The 22,732-nt window shown below is 37.9% G+C and overlaps 1 long non-coding RNA gene across 7 annotated transcripts in view; it reads left to right on the top strand.

Annotated features, from left to right (window-relative positions):
• The window catches only part of LOC144316785 (uncharacterized), a 292,783-nt gene that overhangs the window by 120,849 nt on the left and 149,202 nt on the right, over nucleotides 1–22,732 (top strand). For 2 of the 7 annotated variants that reach the window (XR_013382645.1, XR_013382644.1), the window contains one exon: nucleotides 11,378–11,511. The exons of the other annotated variants lie outside the window; for them this stretch is intronic. This is a non-coding gene — a long non-coding RNA (uncharacterized LOC144316785). The remainder of the gene's footprint in view (nucleotides 1–11,377; nucleotides 11,512–22,732) is intronic. 7 annotated transcript variants of the gene reach the window in all.

Below are 22,732 nucleotides of genomic sequence, written 5' to 3'. Positions count from 1 at the left end.
CAGGCAGAGGCCGGGAGGGCCCAGGACAGCGAGGACGCTCCTGCCCCAGCTGAGCAGATCAGCGGCCCCGCCCCGGAGCCTCCAGGCCCTGCAGACGGAGAGCTCCGGAGTTCCTGCGGGGCTGAATCCAGGTTTCCAGAGCTGCCCCGCCACTGGGGCTGTTCCTCCTGCGGCCTCACGGGGTAAACAACCCCCACTGAGCCCTGCACCAGGCAGGGGCACAGCAGCTCCCCCAACTGCTAACACCTGAAAATCAGCACAACAGGCCCCTCCCCCAGAACACCAGCTAGACGGACAACTTCCAGGAGAAGCCAAGGGACTTAAAGAACACAGAATCAGAAGATACTCCCCGGTGGTTCTTTTTTTGTTTGTTTGTTTTTGTTTTTGTTTTTGTTTTTGTTTTGTTTTGCTTTTTGATTTGTTTCCTTCCCCCACCCCCTTTTTTCTCCTTTCTTTTTCTTTCTCTTTTTCTTTTTTTTTTTTTTTTCGTTTTTTTTTCTTTTTCTTCCCTTTTTTTTTTCTCTTTCTCTTTTCTTTCCTTCTTTCTCTCCTCTCTTTTTCTCTTTTTCCCAATACAACTTGCTTTTGGCCACTCTGCACTGAGCAAAATGACTAGAAGGAAAACCTCACCTCAAAAGAAAGAATCAGAAACAGTCCTCTCTCCCACAGAGTTACAAAATCTGGATTACAATTCAATGTCAGAAAGCCAATTCAGAAGCACTATTATACAGCTACTGGTGGCTCTAGAAAAAAGTATAAAGGACTCAAGAGACTTCATGACTGCAGAATTTAGAGCTAATCAGGCAGAAATTAAAAATCAATTGAATGAGATGCAATCCAAACTAGAAGTCCTAACGACGAGGGTTAACGAGGTGGAAGAACGAGTGAGTGACCTAGAAGACAAGTTGATAGCAAAGAGGGAAACTGAGGAAAAAAGAGACAAACAATTAAAAGACCATGAAGATAGATTAAGGGAAATAAACGACAGCCTGAGGAAGAAAAACCTACGTTTAATTGGGGTTCCCGAGGGTGCTGAAAGGGACAGAGGGCCAGAATATGTATTTGAACAAATTCTAGCTGAAAACTTTCCTAATCTGGGAAGGGAAACAGGCATTAAGATCCAGGAAATAGAGAGATCCCCCCCTAAAATCAATAAAAACCGTTCAACACCTCGACATTTAATTGTGAAGCTTGCAAATTCCAAAGATAAAGAGAAGATCCTTAAAGCAGCAAGAGACAAGAAATCCCTGACTTTTATGGGGAGGAGTATTAGGGTAACAGCAGACCTCTCCACAGAGACCTGGCAGGCCAGAAAGGGCTGGCAGGATATATTCAGGGTCCTAAATGAGAAGAACATGCAACCAAGAATACTTTATCCAGCAAGGCTCTCATTCAAAATGGAAGGAGAGATAAAGAGCTTCCAAGACAGGCAGCAACTGAAAGAATATGTGACCTCCAAACCAGCTCTGCAAGAAATTTTAAGGGGGCCTCTTAAAATTCCCCTTTAAGAAGAAGTTCAGTGGAACACTCCACAAAAACAAAGACTGAATAGATATCATGATGACACTAAACTCATATCTCTCAATAGTAACTCTGAATGTGAACGGGCTTAATGACCCCATCAAAAGGCGCAGGGTTTCAGACTGGATAAAAAAGCAGGACCCATCTATTTGCTGTCTACAAGAGACTCATTTTAGACAGAAGGACACCTACAGCCTGAAAATAAAAGGTTGGAGAACCATTTACCATTCGAATGGTCCTCAAAAGAAAGCAGGGGTAGCCATCCTTATATCAGATAAACTAAAATTTACCCCAAAGACTGTAGTGAGAGATGAAGAGGAACACTATATCATACTTAAAGGATCTATTCAACAAGAGGACTTAACAATCCTCAATATATATGCTCCGAATGTGGGAGCTGCCAAATATATAAATCAATTATTAACCAAAGTGAAGAAATACTTAGATAATAATACACTTATACTTGGTGACTTCAATCTAGCTCTTTCTATACTCGATAGGTCTTCTAAGCAAAACATCTCCAAAGAAACGAGAGCTTTAAATGATACACTGGACCAGATGGATTTCACAGATATCTACAGAACTTTACATCCAAACTCAACTGAATACACATTCTTCTCAAGCGCACATGGAACTTTCTCCAGAATAGACCACATATTGGGTCACAAATCGGGTCTGAACCGATACCAAAAGATTGGGATTGTCCCCTGCATATTCTCGGACCATAATGCCTTGAAATTAGAACTAAATCACAACAAGAAGTTTGGAAGGACCTCAAACACGTGGAGGTTAAGGACCATCCTGCTAAAAGATAAAAGGGTCAACCAGGAAATTAAGGAAGAATTAAAAAGATTCATGGAAACTAATGAGAATGAAGATACAACCGTTCAAAATCTTTGGGATGCAGCAAAAGCAGTCCTAAGGGGGAAATACATCGCAATACAAGCATCCATTCAAAAACTGGAAAGAACTCAAATATAAAAGCTAACCTTACACATAAAGGAGCTAGAGAAAAAACAGCAAATAGATCCTACACCCAAGAGAAGAAGGGAGTTAATAAAGATTCGAGCAGAACTCAACGAAATCGAGACCAGAAGAACTGTGGAACAGATCAACAGAACCAGGAGTTGGTTCTTTGAAAGAATTAATAAGATAGATAAACCATTAGCCAGCCTTATTAAAAAGAAGAGAGAGAAGACTCAAATTAATAAAATCATGAATCAGAAAGGAGAGATCACTACCAACACCAAGGAAATACAAACGATTTTAAAAACATATTATGAACAGCTATACGCCAATAAATTAGGCAATCTAGAAGAAATGGACGCATTCCTGGAAAGCCACAAACTACCAAAACTGGAACAGGAAGAAATAGAAAACCTGAACAGGCCAATAACCAGGGAGGAAATTGAAGCAGTCATCAAAAACCTCCCAAGACACAAGAGTCCAGGGCCAGATGGCTTCCCAGGGGAATTTTATCAAACGTTTAAAGAAGAAATCATACCTATTCTCCTAAAGCTGTTTGGAAAGATAGAAAGAGATGGAGTACTTCCAAATTCGTTCTATGAAGCCAGCATCACCTTAATTCCAAAGCCAGACAAAGACCCCGCCAAAAAGGAGAATTACAGACCAATATCCCTGATGAACATGGATGCAAAAATTCTCAACAAGATACTGGCCAATAGGATCCAACAGTACATTAAGAAAATTATTCACCATGACCAAGTAGGATTTATCCCTGGGACACAAGGCTGGTTCAACACCCGTAAAACAATCAATGTGATTCATCATATCAGCAAGAGAAAAACCAAGAACCATATGATCCTCTCATTGGATGCAGAGAAAGCATTTGACAAAATACAGCATCCATTCCTGATCAAAACTCTTCAGATTGTAGGGATAGAGGGAACATTCCTCAGCATCTTAAAAGCCATCTATGAAAAGCCCACAGCAAATATCATTCTCAATGGGGAAGCACTGGGAGCCTTTCCACTAAGATCAGGAACAAGACAGGGATGTCCACTCTCACCACTGCTGTTCAACATAGTACTGGAAGTCCTAGCCTCAGCAATCAGACAACAAAAAGACATTAAAGGCATTCAAATTGGCAAAGAAGAAGTCAAACTCTCCCTCTTCGCCGATGACATGATACTCTACCTAGAAAACCCAAAAGTCTCCACCCCAAGATTGCTAGAACTCATACAGCAATTCGATAGCGTGGCAGGATACAAAATCAATGCCCAGAAGTCAGTGGCATTTCTATACACTAACAATGAGACTGAAGAAAGAGAAATTAAGGAGTCAATCCCATTTACAATTGCACCCAAAAGCATAAGATACCTAGGAATAAACCTAACCAAAGATGTAAAGGATCTATACCCTCAAAACTATAGAACACTTCTGAAAGAAATTGAGGAAGACACAAAGAGATGGAAAAATATTCCATGCTCATGGATTGGCAGAATTAATATTGTGAAAATGTCAATGTTACCCAGGGCAATATACACGTTTAATGCAATCCCTATCAAAATACCATGGACTTTCTTCAGAGAGTTAGAACAAATTATTTTAAGATTTGTGTGGAATCAGAAAAGACCCCGAATAGCTAGGGGAATTTTAAAAAAGAAAACCATATCTGGGGGCATCACAATGCCAGATTTCAGGTTGTACTACAAAGCTGTGGTCATCAAGACAGTGTGGTACTGGCACAAAAACAGACACATAGATCAGTGGAACAGAATAGAGAATCCAGAAGTGGACCCTGAACTTTATGGGCAACTAATATTCGATAAAGGAGGAAAGACTATCCATTGGAAGAAAGACAGTCTCTTCAATAAATGGTGCTGGGAAAATTGGACATCCACATGCAGAAGAATGAAACTAGACCACTCTCTTTCACCATACACAAAGATAAACTCAAAATGGATGAAAGATCTAAATGTGAGACAAGATTCCATCAAAATCCTAGAGAAGAACACAGGCAACACCCTTTTTGAACTCGGCCATAGTAACTTCTTGCAAGATACATCCACGAAGGCAAAAGAAACAAAAGCAAAAATGAACTATTGGGACTTCATCAAGATAAGAAGCTTTTGCACAGCAAAGGATACAGTCAACAAAACTCAAAGACAACCTACAGAATGGGAGAAGATATTTGCAAATGACATATCAGACAAAGGGCTAGTTTCCAAGATCTATAAAGAACTTATTAAACTCAACACCAAAGAAACAAACAATCCAATCATGAAATGGGCAAAAGACATGAACTGAAATCTCACAGAGGAAGACATAGACATGGCCAACATGCATATGAGAAAATGCTCTGCATCACTTGCCATCAGGGAAATACAAATCAAAACCACAATGAGATACCACCTCACACCAGTGAGAATGGGGAAAATTAACAAGGCAGGAAACAACAAATGTTGGAGAGGATGCGGAGAAAAGGGAACCCTCTTACACTGTTGGTGGGAATGTGAACTGGTGCAGCCACTCTGGAAAACTGTGTGGAGGTTCCTCAAACAGTTAAAAATATACCTGCCCTACGACCCAGCAATTGCACTGTTGGGGATTTACCCCAAAGATACAGATGCAGTGAAACGCCGGGACACCTGCACCCCGATGTTTCTAGCAGCAATGGCCACGATAGCCAAACTGTGGAAGGAGCCTCGGTGTCCAACGAAAGATGAATGGATAAAGAAGATGTGGTTTATGTATACAATGGAATATTACTCAGCTATTAGAAATGACAAATACCCACCATTTGCTTCAACGTGGATGGAACTGGAGGGTATTATGCTGAGTGAAGTAAGTCAGTCGGAGAAGGACAAACATTATATGTTCTCATTCATTTGGGGAATATAAATAATAGTGAAAGGGAAAATAAGGGAAGGGAGAAGAAATGTGTGGGAAATATCAGAAAGGGAGACAGAACGTAAAGACTGCTAACTCTGGGAAATGAACTAGGGGTGGTAGAAGGGGAGGAGGGCGGGGGGTGGGAGTGAATGGGTGACGGGCACTGGGTGTTATTCTGTATGTTAGTAAATTGAACACCAATAAAAAAAAAAATAAAAAATAAAAATGATTGTAAACTCACATAATGTTTTTGTACCAAGTTAGAGCTATGTTTTCAAAATTTCCACCATACTTTGATAGCATAAGAACAAAAAGAAACTTAATATATAAAGGATATTGGGTAGGTAAAGCTGCATAATTATCTTAAGGAAATTCCCTAAGATTAGTATTCTCTGAGGGCATATTTTACTTTTTAAAGTTAGGCCTTTTTTTAAAAAATTTTATTTATTTATTCATGAGAGACACAGAGAGGTAGAGACATAGATAGACACAGAAGCAGGTTCCCCACAGGGAGACTGATGTAGGATTTGATCTCAGGACCTGGGGATCACGACCTGAGCCAAAGGCAGAAGCTCAACCACTGAGCCACCCAGTGTCCCTTAGTTAACAGATTAGCTTATTTAGTTACTCAGGGGTATATTTTGGATGGCCCAGTGGTATGCCGTGCTGAAAACAGAAGTAAGAGCAAAGACTCACTGATGTTCTTCTATGTCTTTGAAGGGAGGGGATAGGTGGATTAAATGAATCTAAAATATCTTCAGGGTCAGATTATATTGTTCTATACTGTATAGTGTCAAATTTTGAGGTCGCAATGAATTACTAGTAAGGAAATGTGAAAAACTATATATATGTATTCTCTGCCTAAAAGCACATGTCCTCTGGCCTAAAGTAGATGGTGGTCACCATTTGTTTATAATTAAGGAGAAAAGTAGATATGACACTGTGCATGTTATAATCTTGTTTCAGTGAAAATATATAATACATGTAATGAAAAAAATATATAGTAAATAATAATCTTGAAGGAGAGGTATAATTTCATTTTACATGTAGCTGACTCTGTGTGTGTGTGTGTGTGTGTGTGTGTGTGTGTATTGAGTTGATGTGGAAGTGTGTTCCACAAGAAGTCCTCTTGGAGTGGCAGGATTTCAGGTGATTTGTGTGTACATTATTTTATTTCCAAAGTTTGAACAATATGATAAAATTATTTTTAAGAAGTGTAATGCACCTATGTGTTTAAATGTGTCTCTTAAACTTCTACAATAGAATGTTAATTTGCCTTTATTCTTATTTAAATCAACAAAGATCATCTTTCTCTACATTGTTAGACTATCTAAAGCAGAGTGTCTGGACTCGATTTTATCAGACGTTTACAAAAATGCCTTTGCTGAGTTGTGATAAAATGGAATGCCTTCTGTTGACGTGAGACCTGTCCTCTTGCCCATTATATTTATGCCCTTGGTAAAAAAAAAAAAAAAAAAAAAGAAAAGAAAAAGTAATGTTTTGATATTATCCATTGTAAGACTCCATGTACTTTATACGAGGAGTGTTGCCATAAATTCCTACATGAGAACAGTTGCAAGAACAGTTTTGACTCTGCAGATGAAAGTTTTATCTTTTTTGTTGTTAGAGAAATAAAAACAATGTAATATATGGGTGCCCACTTTACCTACTGAAAAAATTAATGCTTAATCTATTGCCCAAAAATTGTAATATCCTCAAATATAATTACTGGAGGAATTAATTAGCTCTGCTACTTTTGGGTGGACTCTCTTCATTTGAAATGTAAATGAGTTAGGTTGCAGTGTGCTTGAATATATCAGTTATTTTACATATTTTTCAGAATTGTATGGGGTAAAAATAACATAAAATTCCTAATTACTGGGGGATACCTGGGTGGCGCAGCGGTTTAGTGCCTGCCTTTGGCCCAGGGCGCGATCCTGGAGACCCGGGATCGAATCCCACATCAGGCTCCCGGTGCATGGAGCCTGCTACTCCCTCTGCCTCTCTCTCTCTCTCTCTCTCTGTGTGACTATCATAAAAAAAAAAAAAAAATTCCTAATTACTGAAAAGAACATGTAGAAACACTACTCATATACTTCATTCTCTCCTTTATTTATTTATGTTACAGCACATAATTATATGGGAAGGATCAATGAGTGAACAGAAAAGTGTCTTTCCCCTCATGGAGCTTACATTCTAGAGAAGGAGTTCTGATAGTAAGCACGATGAACAAATAAATTATCCATATTTTAGAATATGAAATGTGTTCTAAAAAGATTAATGTAAGAAGGATTAGAAGTCATTGAAAATGTTTTAAACCACAGTACCAATAGATAAAGTACTCTTCAAGAATCTCAAATAATATTGAATCAAGTTCTCGTGTGATTAAATGAATGTTTTCATTGGGCTTTTCCTTAAAATGACAGTTTGTTATTTAGGAACATGTTTTTATTGAGCAACTTCATGTCAGGCAGTGTACCACTTTCTGGAGGTAGGATGGCTCTAAGACAGGTATGATCTCTGTTCTCATGGAGTTTAAATGTACAGTGAAAGAGACAGACATAGCTGTAGGGGACTATGTGAAAGAAGCTTTGATAAGGAAGTGCAGATGCTCTGGGGGTACCGAGGCAGGACCCTTGATGTTGTTTGCAGAACAGGAAAAGCTTCCTTCAAGGAAGCAATTGCAAAACGAGAGGCAGTTTATGTGTTGGCCAGGCAATAATGGAGATACAGTTTCTGGGAGATGGAAGAAACTTCATATCACACCAAAGCCATGGGGGTGAGAGAAAGCAGGACAAACATTCAGAGAACTAAAAGGTGTTCTGTGTGGCTGGAGCAAGGAGTTGGGTGGGGGGGAAGCGTGGTGACTTCCTAGGGGAGAGCCAGGAAGGCATCAGGTTGGCAAGGGGCTTAAATCCACAGTAAAGAATTTGAGCAAATGCTAACAGCAAAAGAAATGACATGACTGAAGGATTTAAAGTGTAAAGCCTTTTTGAACACGCGGAACTTTATTGACACACGCAGGAAACAATTACATCTTTCTCACCATTACACTCTCCACTTGAGCTGTGTGGACTATTTCTTCCTCTGTCTTTGGATGAAATCTCGGACAGTTTTTGTAGACTTCCAGTCACTCTTAAATACTTAAAAAGTAGGTTTTTAATACTATCCAGCATCTGTCTCAAGCCCGTTTTTTTCCTCCCACTACCTTCCTGGCCAAACTTCTTGTCTGAAATGATTACACTCTTCCCTAATTCCTAACCTCCTTTTTACACTTAAACCTGATGAAATCTGGCATCTGCACCCATTTTCCCACTAAAACTTCCTTCTCCACAGTCATCAGTAACATCTCTGTTTAAGCCTTGAGGGCAAGTCCTTAGTATTTATTTGCCCAATCAGTAATATTTGACATTTTTACTGACCCTCCTTCTTGAAATAATCTCTTCACTTGGTGAAGAGATTCACCATGCTTCTTTTTTTTCCTGCCTCCATTTTTGGCCATTCCTTGTTAGTTTCCTTTGAAAATAACTTTTCCCTTTTTTGGAACATCTGCCACATTACTAGTGTTAGTTACTCAGGATTCTTTTCTAGGCCCGTTTTCTTTTCATTCCTCACATTCTCTCTGCCAGTTGCATCCACTCTCATGGGTTCACTTACTATCTATATGCCAATCACCCCCATATCTGTATCTCAAGCACGTGTTGTCTGCTCAGTTTCAGAATGTTTGAAATAAGTATGGTAGAGAATTGGAGAGAGTGCTAACCAGAGAAATATAGTGTAATATCTGAACCATAGGGAGATTAGTGACTATTATTCAATGTTGCCAACAACCTGCACAGTTTGGCAGACACTGGATTTTCTGGATTTTGCCAAGTGGGTATAGGCATTAGGAAAGGCATTAGGAAAAGGAAATTGATGATATGGTCTACAGCCTTTTGGGGTGGCAAAGTAACCTGGATAGGAAAATGAAACCTTTAGGGGATTATTAAAGGCAGAGAGAAGATTGACCTGCTGTTTGGAGATCCTGGAGAACAGTTTATTTGTATGATGCTTAAGAATTCTGGAAAGTTGCAAAGTTGTGGTAAGAGAGTAGGATGTCTAAAATTATCATTCCAGAAGTGGAGGAGTCAGTGTCTATAACATGGGCATAAAGTGGATGGCTGCATGCAAGTGAAAAAGAATGTCCTTGGAGGTTGAGATGACAAGGAAGCAAAAAGCCAAGTTACTGAATGAGCTATCATGTGCTTATTGGATCTTGCTTGTAAGATAATGCTGGAGTTGGAGAAAGAGAGAGAGTAAAACTCAGAGTTGGGAACAGAGACTCGAATGGATGAAGAGTGACCTAGAGGTCCAGAGATGACATGATGAATTTTTTGCATTACTGATACATAAAAACAAACGTATTGTGTTACGCGATATACAACCAAGTTTTCAATTTACACATGTTCCATCTTTTTGCTCTATTTTATAATAGTTAGAGGCTAAAAGCAGAGGACTGTGATATTTTCTGACCATCTTAAAATAGCTGTCACATAATTAAGCATTGCAATTTCAAGGGTCCTTGCACAATACACAAGAGAGTGTAAATAGCTTACTCTGGAACCTATTTAGAATGGGCATTTAAAAATATTGACAGCACAGTATCACTCACCTGTGTTTACTTTCCCAGACTTCTGAAGTGACTAGCAAATGATTTCTGTTTCATACTTGAACCCCTGGGGTTAAAAAGCGACAATGTGGAGGAAGAGAAAAAGTTTTAGGGTATGTTGTAAGAAGCCACTGAGATTTGATTTTTCTTTTTTTTGAGAAATTTATTAACAATGCTGCCTCAAAAATTATATGTGTAACTTATGAGATTTTAGGGTGAAGAGAGTGAGGTAAGAACCTCCATTTAGAAGACCGCTGAAGGAAACATCCAAGGTCGGCGTGTTTTTCCTATTGATTACATATGCCTGGGCATTCTGGCAAGGAGCCAAGCTCATTTTAAATTCCAGCCACTTGTATCTTAGGCTTGTGAAGGAGGGAGCAGTGTGCCTGGGGAAGCAGGGCAGTATTTCCAGCAGGTGGTAATAGCAGGCATCACATTATAGTTTTAGGAGACTCTGATACAGAGGCAACCACATTCACCTCTTCAAGTACTGTGCTTTCAATAGACTGCAGTGAGGTGTTATGACGTCTCATTCTCCTAGTAAAGGTTTTATGTGAACTGAAATGTCTTCCTGTGTATCCATTCACCTAACACTGCCAAGAGAGAGAAAAGGATTGAAACATAAATCTCACCTTATTACCAAACCTAAATTGTTCCTTCTGATTTTGTCTCAATGCCTTGCTCTTGCCTTGTTCCCTTGGCATAATGAATTTCTTAACCTAGAGTCTCGATAAAATCCTCCATAATTTATTTTTATCTTAGAAGTTGTCATAAAAATTCACTGACAAGGCACAGCCCAAGGTGGTGTAGAATAAGCTACCTTGATCTGTTTGTGTAGATAGAGATACACTATTGCTCTCAGATGGAAACAGTGACTTTTCTCTTTGTTCCCATAAAAGAACATCTATCAGTTCCAGTGAAGGTCCAGAGTAGGAAAATATGTGAACGTCCTTTCACACACAGGAGTCGGCTGGATGAAAAACTACTTATCTCTGTTAGCATGGTTGTTTATTACATTTTGTACAAGCCTGATTAACATTTAAACACCTAAGGAAATCTTGTAGAAATGTGATCTTCATGTATATATTTGCTAAGATGGTGTAGCTAGGATACTATTTTTAGAATAATAAGCTTAGTGGTTAAAGTGTCATGCACTGAAGATTAAGTACTGGAAGGAAATTAATCGGGAGACAAGCATGGGGTTATGAGGAAGAAATCTCAGGCTCTCATTAGTGGAGTCAATCAAGAATTTTCAAGGCACAGTTTTATCCCTGACATAATCTTGGGGTCCCTATCTTAAGCTTCAGGGAATTCTTCTACATTTGTTATATTTATATCCTTTCTTAATTAAAGGTCTCAAGACTTGAAGGATACAAAATTAGAAAGCATCTTTGAGGTTCTCAGCACCCATGGGATGTTTCTGTATTTCAACTGAGTCTTGTGTGCTTTCATTTCCCTACACCTCAACTCCAAGTGTCAAGAGACAAGTGAGTACTATTGTTGAGTTGGATAAGTACCTTGAAAGACAAATAAATAAATAAATAAATAAAGATAAAGAAAAGAAAAGAAAAAAGAACAAACAACAATCAAGCTAACATTTATTTCCCTTTATCTCGGGGAGTGTCAAGACAAAAACTTCAGAGAACTAAAGCAGAGAGAGCTGATGGAGTTGGGTGGAGATAAGAGATTTCCATTTCTTTTCTTAGGAGTCTAAAGCAGTACTTCTCCCTGCCTCCCTCACTTTACAAATGAAGTACCTGGCAAGTTCTTGGGAGTTTCATTGGGGTTTCAAAGCCAATTACACTTTTTTTGGCCCTGAGAAAGGAATGGGTAATTGTGAGGAAATCGCTGAATTGTCTTCAAATATGTGGCTCTTTATGAACAAGTGCTTCTTTTCCAAAGTCATTGATGGAGCTCAGAGTGTGAAAACTAGGAAATGATGAAAAGAAAGAGACCTATGTGGCTTCCGGGCAGGGAGTGGGACAGGAGGAGAGGAGTGGAAGGGAAGCAGGTGCGGCCTGGCTGGCTGGCGGGGCCATTAGAGGCTGTCCAGGGAGATGGAGGAAGCCTGCTGCTTCCTTCCTTTGGTCCCAGGGGACTTGGTGACAGTTCTCCTCCAGCTAAGCCACCCCAGGCAGCTGATAAACCATGCCCATGTCCTCTGTTGTCAAGGAGGAAAACAGTGAGCTGCAAGGGAGCTGGTCAGGGGAGAGCGTCCTCAGGAAACATCTCTCCCCAATGTGTTATCACAGTCTTGGACCACTTTTCTGACCTCCGTAATCACCCGTTTATCTTATGACCACATGAGTCTCCTAACCGGTCTCCCTATATCTGTTCCCTTCCCATTTAAATCCATTCTTCATCCTACCCCCAGAGACTCAGGCAAACCATTCTATTCTTCAGCTTAAAATCCTACAATAGCTTCCTTTGCCTACAAAATGAAGGAATCTTCTCAGCAAAGCAGAGAAACCCCTAACTTATCTCCCTCCTGCTGGCTCCCCAACTGCATTTCTTATTGCTACTTCATCCTTGCTTCTTGCTTTCTGACACAGAACAGTCTGAAATTAGGGTGAGGGTTAGGGTTAGGGGTTAAGGGTTAGGGTTAGGGTTAGGGTTAGGGTTAGTCCCCAGAGGACTCCCCTTCCTTCTCCTGGAGAACTTTTATATTTCCTTCAAACCACCTCTCAAGGACTGGTCACTTGCACCAGGAAGGCTTTTCTCATCCCTTCACCTCTTTTCCCAAATGGAGTCCTCCACCTGTGCTTGCATGGGGGCTTGCCTCTTACAACCAGGTTATTCCTGAAGAATGAGCTTCTCCTCTGTACAGGGAGCACCTGGGGGAAGGCAAGAACTTTCTCTTTTTAAATTTTTTTTATTTTATTTTATCTGAGCACTGTTTTGCTCAGCACAAAGCAGAAAACCTGGGAAATAGTAAATGAAAATGGATTCATAAAGACAAACTTTTGGTTTATGGCTGTAGCTGTTATTTTCCAAGCCTAGCATTATTTGCAATTCTTCCTTTTAGGCAGACACTCTTGATTCCCTCACTGAAAATTAATAGCTACTATTCCTAATGCCTTCAGGCCAAGTTTGCTCTGTACTATAATTTCTCAACATTTCATAGCCAATTTCCCATTATTTGAAAATTCACAGTAATGTGTCTTTAAGTTTTCTTCTGTCTATGGTAAAGCAGCTATAAAATAATGTCAGAAAAGTTATTTGAAACGTAGAATAAGCAAAAGAAAATATAGGGTGTTCTTTCTGAACAGAGGTGAGCATGACCTTTTATTTTGGGGGCTATTTTAAAAGCATATTTCAGCAATAGTTAACTTGTAGATTTTTGTCTGGAAGAGATGTAAATGTCTTTGTTGTGATGAAAAAGATAACCCCACAAATTTTGAGTTTTGACCATGTCAGACATTAGCCAGTTTTGTATCTAACTTGGAAATTTGTTAAATAGCCTCTATATACCTAGCTTCTTAAATGATGTGGCACCCAAGAAATTCAGAAAATGTCTCCCACCCCTGGCCCCTAGATAAGTAACAACTGCAGCCTCTAGCCCTAGTCAGTTCCAAGAAAAACTGCAGAGCACTCCCTTAATGGAAAGTTCCATATCAGAATGAGGAACTAAGAGCTTGAGAAATTCCCCCACCCCTTCTGGAGGTCCTCTAGACCAGCCCATAAAAACCCAGCTGGAACCCACCTCGGGTTCCAAGTCCCTGCTCTGCTGTGTCAGGTATACTTGGACCCAAGCTCGAGCTTGCTAATAAACCCTTGTGTGCTTGCATCGGTGTTGGCTCCTTGATGGTTTCTTGGATTCGCAATCTTGGGCACAACAATGATCTTTGGACTGGTTTTAACATCTTACTGTTGACTTCATGAATTAATGAATTATATTAAACCTTTGACATATGTTTGTTTCCTATTTGCTGGAGGGTCATGATTTTACCCTTTTGAAAACTATTCTTTAACATACGTAGTAGAAAAGCACTTGTCTTTCTGGGAATAAAAAAATTTCATCCTGAGTCTCCTGTAACTGGCTGTTTTATGTCAGCCACACTGAAGAGTCTTAGTTTCTTTTTCTGCAAAATAGGGATGCTTGCTGCTAAGGATTGGTAAAGGATTAAATATCAGGTGAAATAAATTTGTAAGCTATAAAGTGAAATACAAATCATACATTATTACTTGCTATAGAGTTACTATTTATGTATCTTGACATTGAGTTTTTGTGTACTTTTGGCGCAGTGTGACTATATTTCAGTGACAATCCCAGGGAACCAAACAAAATTAGAAGAGTCAAAATTAGAAGAATAATTGAACACATTAATTTTCAATCACTGCTTAATTTTCTCATTTTTACCTTTTATAGACACAGGGGAAGCAATGTCTATTTTCATCATCATGGAAGTATAGGAGTTATTTAAATAAACTAATTAGAGTGAATAAACTTTTCCTGGTTGTTTGCTTTAGGTATAAATGTCTATGACACTGGGCTTGATGTTTATTTACTGGAAGATATCCTGAAAGCTTCATTTCTTATTAGGGATCAATTTGGTCTTTAGGACAACAGCTCTCAATTCCACAATGAACCCTAGCAGCAGCCCTGGGAAGTGGAGAAGTGAGCAATTTTTTTTAAGATTCTATTTTTATTTATTTATGGAAGACACACACACATAGAGAGAGAGAGAGAGGCAGAGACACAGGCAGAGGGAGAAGCAGGCTACACGCAGCGAGCCCGATGTGGGACTTGATCCTCCGTCTCCAGGATCACATCTTGAGCTGAAGGAGGCTCTAAACTGCTGAGCCACCCAGGCTGCCCCAATTTTTTGTTTTTAATGATTATGGTAAGATTTGATCTGAAGTAAAGGTTTTGAGGCTCTAAGACATTTGAAGAACAATGACCTTCAAGGATTTATGTTCAGGTGGAGAGAGACAGGACATGAACTAATTTGTGACTATATAGGAGATGAGGCAGGATATTTAATGTAATTTTGTGAATAAACATTTTGCTTCTGTCTTTAAAAAAATCTAAAATGAAGAATGTAAAATGGATGGAGATAAATAATAACAAATAATGTGATAATTTTTGTTTTTTAAAATATATTACTAAGAATCTCAATTAAATGAAAATGTCTAATTTGTACAGTTAATCCTTTTATTTTTTCCAGTTTATTTTCTCTCATATTTAACATTTACCGCACAGTTGATAAATGGCTTAGATGAGTATCTTTCTTTCATTCTTTTTTACTTAGTACGTAATAAGTGATCAATAAGTGTAAACATTCATGTTGTTCTGACACCCCCCATGAATGTGAAAAACCAGAGTCACTGACACAAACTTATCCTCTAAGAATCTAGTAAGGGGGAGAGATTTATATTTTAGTCTATCAGCAAATCAAATTTGAGATGACTTGTCTATCATAAATAAAGACTTTATAGTTGTTATGTCAGTTGTTAGAAGTTTAACTTCTTAGTATTTCCCTTCAAATATAAAATATATGTAAAATAAATTTATAATATAAATATAAAATAGTAAATTTTATAGTAAATAAATAAAATATATGTAAAATAAATTTATAGTAAATAAATAATAAATTTTATTGAGCATTGTTGATATGTCAGGAATTGTGCTAGCTGTCAAGGCTATGAAGCCTAGTGTGTGCTTTGTAGGGTCTTATAGGAAGGGAGAAAGACATAAGCTTAAACCCCCATACTTTACTGTTGTAAGTACTGTATATAACAGAACTGGACACTGCCTCCTGGAAGCACGGAGGAACAAGTCATCCCACTTAAGGGTGATGTGGAGAGCAATTTAAGCAACACAGTGAGAATGACATAGGTTTTAAACTCTGCTTTTACTTATTTTTTGCAGAAGTGTTTGTTGTATCCATTCCTATGTACAGAGCACTATGCCTTTCTATTTCACTAATTGTTTATTGATATGTCTTAAGACATATATTCACATGTCAGTGGAGAGGAGGATTTGGCAAAAATATTAGCCTTTGAAGTCATGCAGGATGGGATTTTGAACAATTACTTGGTAATATTACATTTGGGGAAAATGTAATCCTTAAGGACTAGAAAATGTGAGGACACATGGATAAGCAAAAAATCCCCCAGAGCCCTTTAAATGAGTTTTAAGGTGTGATAATTGCCCTTTTATTTTTATTTTTTAAAGCACTTGTTACTCCTGTTATTACTGTCTCAGGTCCTGAAAAATGGAGGCTCTTCAGGGGAGAAAAAAGCAGATAGATTTGATTTTTTTTTCCCCCTCTGTTTTGGCACTCTGAAGTCATAATATCAGATCATCTATTGGAATCCACTTAGTGAATATTTAGGGCTCTGATCTTCCTACAGTAATCCTAAACACACGAATGTTCTATATAGCAAGGATTTGATGTGGATTTTGAAGCTGGCAAGGGTGACAGAAATTTCAGCTTATCCGTGACAACAACAGAAGCTTCCTTCTTTTCCAGCTGGGATCTGCCACAACTGAAACTACCTGCTGTCCGTATTTGACTTTCTAGAAGCTATATATTAAGACCTGCGGCCAGATGATTCCAAACCAATAAGCTAATACCCCAGTCTTGTTTCTTGAGGTTTTCTGGTTGATTTATCTCAAAGATGTGACTGGAAACCTCCCACCTAAGACAGTTTTTTACTTTGGCTGCTAAGTGTTTTTAGTCTCACAGGAGAGCCTGAGATATAACCGATGAGCTTCTATTTCACTTGGTTAAAAAAAAATAATTAAGGAAGTCATACCATTGAAACATTGCTTTCTTCATTTTAATTTTACAAGCAAATCTCAAGTTTCTATAGAGTATTTACTCTCCACATGTGAATAGGAAATACAAGTAATTTAGAAACCCCTTTAAACCCAAATTAGGATATTCTCAGCAGTTAAAAGGAAATCTTCCTGTGAGTGATTCAAGTCCTCAGGATGACTGGCAGGATAAGCAGGGAAATTTTCCATCAACATCAGAGATTATATTTTCTCTACCCAACGATGTGCTTTAAAATTTGTCAGTTGATTTTCAAAGTCACACAATATTCTGATTTTAAAATGTTGTGGGACATTAGTAGATACTCCCGCTGCTGTATAAATAGAGATACTATGAACGTGAGAAGGAGATCACCTAGTGGAACATTTAGAAGCCAGCTTCTTTCATTACTTTAGAGATTCATATCACAGGACAAGAGTGTCCAGAGCTTCTGTGAAAAAAGACAAATGCATCCCACATTTTGGACACCCATCCATTGAAGTGACACACCCACAAAATTCATTCATATGGCTGCTTCCATTTTTACCTTCTCTAAGAAATAGAATTCACAGCAAGGATTTGGCGATATGTGTCTTGAGGGACAAGGTCAAAAACACCAAATTTTATTTCTAGTTGTGAACTGGTAAACCAGTATTTCCAATCAATTAACACTGGAATGATTTGATTCACACATGCAAGCTGAGTGAAAAATTGAGTGAGGTGAAAGTCTCCATGGAGTTAGATTTTTGCTATCTCCTACAAAGTCTAAAGGGACAGAAAATTCATAACTCTGCTTTTAAGATAGGAAAAAAATGCTGATAACAAGAGAAGGCTGAAAATAAATGAGAAACTGCTAATGTAATAAAAGAGGAAAGGTACCAAGACACTCCTCTAACAAAGGAATTGGAAAATATTCCTAAGGAGATAAATGAAGAAAGCAAATAGGAAAAGATTTTTGTCTCTCCTCACAAGTGGTCTCTTTTGTTTCTGAAACAGATTGCTTAAAGAGAGACTGGGAATGAAGCTTCCACCTTACCGTTGGGTTTAGCAAACCTTTTATTTTATTTTTTTTTCTTAAAGATTTTATTTATTTATTCATGATAGACAGAGAGAGAGAGAGAGAGAGGCAGAGACACAGGCAGAGGGAGAAGGAGGCTCCATGCTGGGAGCCAAATGGAGGACTTGATCCCAGGACCCCAGGATCGTGCCCTGGGCCAAAGGCAGGTGCCAAACTGCTGAGCCATCCAGGGATCCCCCTTAGCAAACCTTTTAAAATCTCAAGAACATTTTTTAGAATATGTAGGACCCAGAAAAGTGGTAAAAGGAGAAAAGCTGATTTTAATAAAAGATGTTGAAAGAAGAAAAAAAATATTTTTGGTGTAACTTCTAGAAAATAGAGTATAAATTAGAGAAGATTTCCAGGCCATAATTTCTGTGGTGCCCAGTCTGAAGCTTGAGTAAGCTCATCCTTGGGAAAGGGGGGGTGAGAAGGCACAGAGGGGATCCAACAGTGATGGACACACAGAGCACCAATGTGCATGAATTTGGGCAGACAGGATTTCCAGTCTCCTCACTGCCAGTCACCAGCTGTGGGGCCTCTGCTGGTTTGTTTAAACTCTTAGACCATATTGCCGATGCCTTTTAGAGGGAGAAATAACACTTCTCATTTGAAAAGTTTGTTGAAGATTAATTAATATGATGTTGAAAATGCCCTTAGCATAATGCCTAGGAAGCTCTCAACAAGTGGAAGATATTACTGTTAGCACTGTGTTTACTACGATTCTGACTGCAGAAAAGAAGGCACCTGTCCAAATGAAATCAAATCCTTGTCATTGCTTTAGTTGCATATTTGAAGTAAACTGTTTGTAAATATCTGATCAATGAAATATCACTAGAATCAGTTTAGATTTGGTATCTGTGGTGGCTGTGGATACATGAGAGAATTTGTGACAGATTGAAATTTTGCCTCACTTAACTAAACTTTTTGCAAATCCTTTGCTTCGGCTTGCTCACTGCATTGGGCTACTCACTAAAATAATTACGTACCCAACAAAAGAGCCTTTCAGTTCTTTCTGGCAGAGTATATCTTTTTCCTAGCTGTCCTTAGCTTTCTACACTGGGGAAGTTGCCTTGTTTAGCCACTTTATTGAAAAGACAGGGCTGTGGAGCCAACAGACTCAAACTCTGCTTGAGTCAGGTTCTTCCACTCTTAGATGGATTATCTTTAGCAAGTCATATTGCCTTTGGGATATCAACTTCCCAAATGTAAAATGGGAACACTAACACCAGTCTGCCCAGGTTGCCAGGGCGTGTTATATGTCGCCAGACGTGCCAGGATAAAATGTTATAATGTTTGTAAAGTGTGTAGAGGAGTAAGTGCTCGGCAAGTGCCAGCTTCCTCTCTGCTCTTCTTGATCCAGAAACAAAACCGCAACGAAAGCTTTACAAACTCAGACCAAGCAAATTCCCAGGGAATGATAACATTTCAGATGCTGTCCACACAAGTGGCTTAAGAGAGAGGTCATTGCTGCTTTCCCTCAAAAATTCATAATACTTGCTGGGCTTATGTGTAAGTATCTTCTCTGATAATAAGTCCCTGGTTCTCAGCATGAAAGGTGCTTAAAACTCAGTGAAGAATAATAGCAAATTGGGCCAGAAAGTCTCTGTTTTATTATGATTGAATTGGAGTAAGAACCAGATTATTTTATTAAATGCTACTTTCAGAAGGATAGGAAAATATAAATCCTAAAAGCAATTTATAGTTTTCACGGCACTTTTTTCTTGGCTCTTTTTAGTACACTTCATGGTGACAGTGAAAACACTGTTACTTGATTTTCAGTTGACAGGTTGGATATTTTTAAGTGTATCCACTGCTTTGAAGGAATGCTTGACCTAATTCAAAATTCTTTTTTTTTTTCCAGTAAATTCAACCTTTTGTGATTATCTTTAGTCATGAATCCTCCTTGAGACAATTCCTTAAAGATAAAATGTATCTTTACAGGCTTCATTTACTATACTCAGTTATCTATTTTTTTCTTTTTAGAATTATATCAATTAAAGCAAACAAAAATGTAATGATTTTGGAAAGTTAGGTCAGCTTTTTTTGTTCATGTTTTATTCTGTATTTGTATTTTTAAGGAACCAGGTCACATTGTATTATATATGTATTATGTGACCTCCATAGCTCTGTTATTTTCAGATCTTCTGCTTAGATTATTGTACTAGACCACCAAACTATGACAAGCCAGAAAACATAATCAAATAAATGCTTTATTTTATGTTTATTTTTGTTTTTACATATATATATATGTAAAAACACACATATATATATATGTACACATATATACATATGTAAAAACAAAAATATGCCTATGATTGACAGAGACCAGTATTTAACATTCTTTTTTAAGGGCTTTGTTCATTATTTGAGCTCCTTTTGATGACTTTAATGTTAATACCTTTGCACATAACAATCTACCAAAGTGAGATTTGGCCTAAAAATTTGTAGACCTCAGATTTCTAGTGCCTTCTTTTACATACTATGGGCATCAAACAACCCTATCCAAGGAGAACATTCAGAAGCACAGATTCTTTCAAAAGTTATCTTGGAGACAACTGGGTAATTGGCCAAATTTTCTATGGCAATACAGAATTTAATTGAAAACAGAAGAAAAGTGACCATTATTGATAATTTATGTGTTCAGATACTATAATCTGTGTTTTCACAAGCTTTAACTTAATTAAATTCTTTGCAAGTTTAGAAAATACTCAATTTTACATCTTAAAGGTCAGCAAGATCAGATCAATCTCTCAAGGCCACAAATTTAACAAGTGGGGAACCTGTGATATCAATTCAGATTTGTGTGATGTTATAGCTCATGGTTCTTTTTTTTTACATTCATTTCATGAAAGGTGGAAGATGAAGACACTGCTTTTAAACTGTTTTTATGCTTTTGCAATGTATAAAAGAGTTTTGGTGAACTTGTACTACCGCTAACATTTTACATGCTTTTCTACGTATGTATGCATTTACTCATTCTTTAAACAAATATTTATTGAGTGCTTACTATATTTCAAGAACTGTTTCACAATCTGGATTTAGGTAAACAACACAGACAAAAATTCCTGATCTCATGGCACTTATGTTTTACTGTGAGTGTATATGCCAATGTTATATCAAAGATTTAGTTTCTACTCCCATATGCCTACTTTCCCTCTTAGGACTTTCAACTTTTGGGTGATACATAGCTTCCTAGAATAAAAACTGCAAGCCCAGCATGCCTTGCAGTTGAATATGGCTCAGAGAGGAAGTGGAAGTCTAGTCTACTGTGACTGCTTCCAAGAAATTTCTGTCAAAAGTAACTGTTGAGTCCCACTGCCACCATTCTTCCTTCCTCCTTCCTGCTGCTTGGAACTTGGGTATATTGGCTAGGACTCCATCCTGGAAAATGAGGAAAAGGCCACACTATAAGGATGACAGAGCAGAAATCTGGAAGTATCTTGACACCCCCCCTCCCACCCAATGATGGAGAAGTTTCCAAGACAGATTAGGATTGCTTACATCTGTATTGCTTAGAAAAAGAGAAATTAATTTCTATCTTATTTGGATCCCTGTTACTAGCAGCTGAACTTAATCCATATTAAAGCATTTATGTTTAAATGTGCAGTTGATTTAGTTGTTTTTTTCTTGGCCATTATGTATTTATGTCTTCCCCCTTTGTCAGCACCACCCTACTTCCACCCCAATCTCTATACCCATGCAGAGTTTTCTTAAGGAAACATCATTTGAGCTTCTAGATCCAACTGTGCCTGAATTTACTCTCTAGATTTTTCAATTACAAGAGAATGCTTTCCCCTTTTCACTTAAACTTGTTCCAGTTTGCTAGGTAAATAGTTTTGACTGAACAGTATGCATATATGTATTTATTAATGCATGCATTTATCACTTACTTTGTTATAATCATGTTATGTTTATAAATGTGTTATAAACATAGATCAGAGCTTGATTAATGTGTAAACATGCTTTTTAGAAATTTCCCCTAGTACTCCCATTTTTACAGTTGAAATATCAGAACCACAAAAAGGCTAAATAATTTGCCTCAAGTCTCAGTAAAAACTCATGATTCCTTAAGATCTGGTCAATTGAAAGATGCATCTATTTCTTTGAAGTTGTCTTACCCACTGCACATCTAAAATTCCAATGCTATAATACAAGTTATATTTTCACTTTTATTAGTTGTACTAGTATAGTTATTCTTGAGAGAAAAAAGAGTTCTGTATATGTGAAGATAAAAAGAATTATGAATAACACCCCTCCCCCATTCTTTAAAGTTTTATTGAACAGTAGAAAAGTGTAAGGATGAAATATGTCATGGAGTTCAGTTTCTTCCCAGTGCAGAACTGATTTCTTGAAAATCCTTCCTAATATGTTCTTCGGTCTGAGTTTAAAAGTCCCAAATGCTGAGGCTTTTATCAATTCTCTTTGAAGATTGTATCTCACATAGTAGATTGGAGCATACCAAACAGTTCTAAAACCCAGGGTAAGCTTGTTTATTGCTGTCACTGGTGAGATTTGGCTGCTCAAACACAGTCCCCTCCTTTTTTCAGTAATGTCCTCAGTGATTCTGGGGTCTTGCTCTTGTCTTTGAACATTCTGTAGGCTGCATATTTGTATAGTCTAAGTCCTTTTTTCCGTAGTAAACCCATTCTACTTGTACTGAATTCTGAACCCTTTCCAAATAATTGTGAAATATAACATAGTGAAAATTATTTCACATTTTAGGGGTAAAAACATTTAGGTTTCTTTGTATAAGTATGAATTTGACATAGAAGATCTAATTCAACTAATTATCATTGCCATTTACCTAACATATATAGGTTTAAATGTGTAGTTTTAAAATGTTGCATTCAAATCAGTAAATTGAAATGTTTTCTCTTCCCAGTGTTC

Source organism: Canis aureus, chromosome 7 (assembly GCF_053574225.1).
Source record: "Canis aureus isolate CA01 chromosome 7, VMU_Caureus_v.1.0, whole genome shotgun sequence".
Classification (NCBI taxonomy): domain Eukaryota; kingdom Metazoa; phylum Chordata; class Mammalia; order Carnivora; family Canidae; genus Canis; species Canis aureus.
This window is presented reverse-complemented; position numbering and strand designations above follow the sequence as displayed.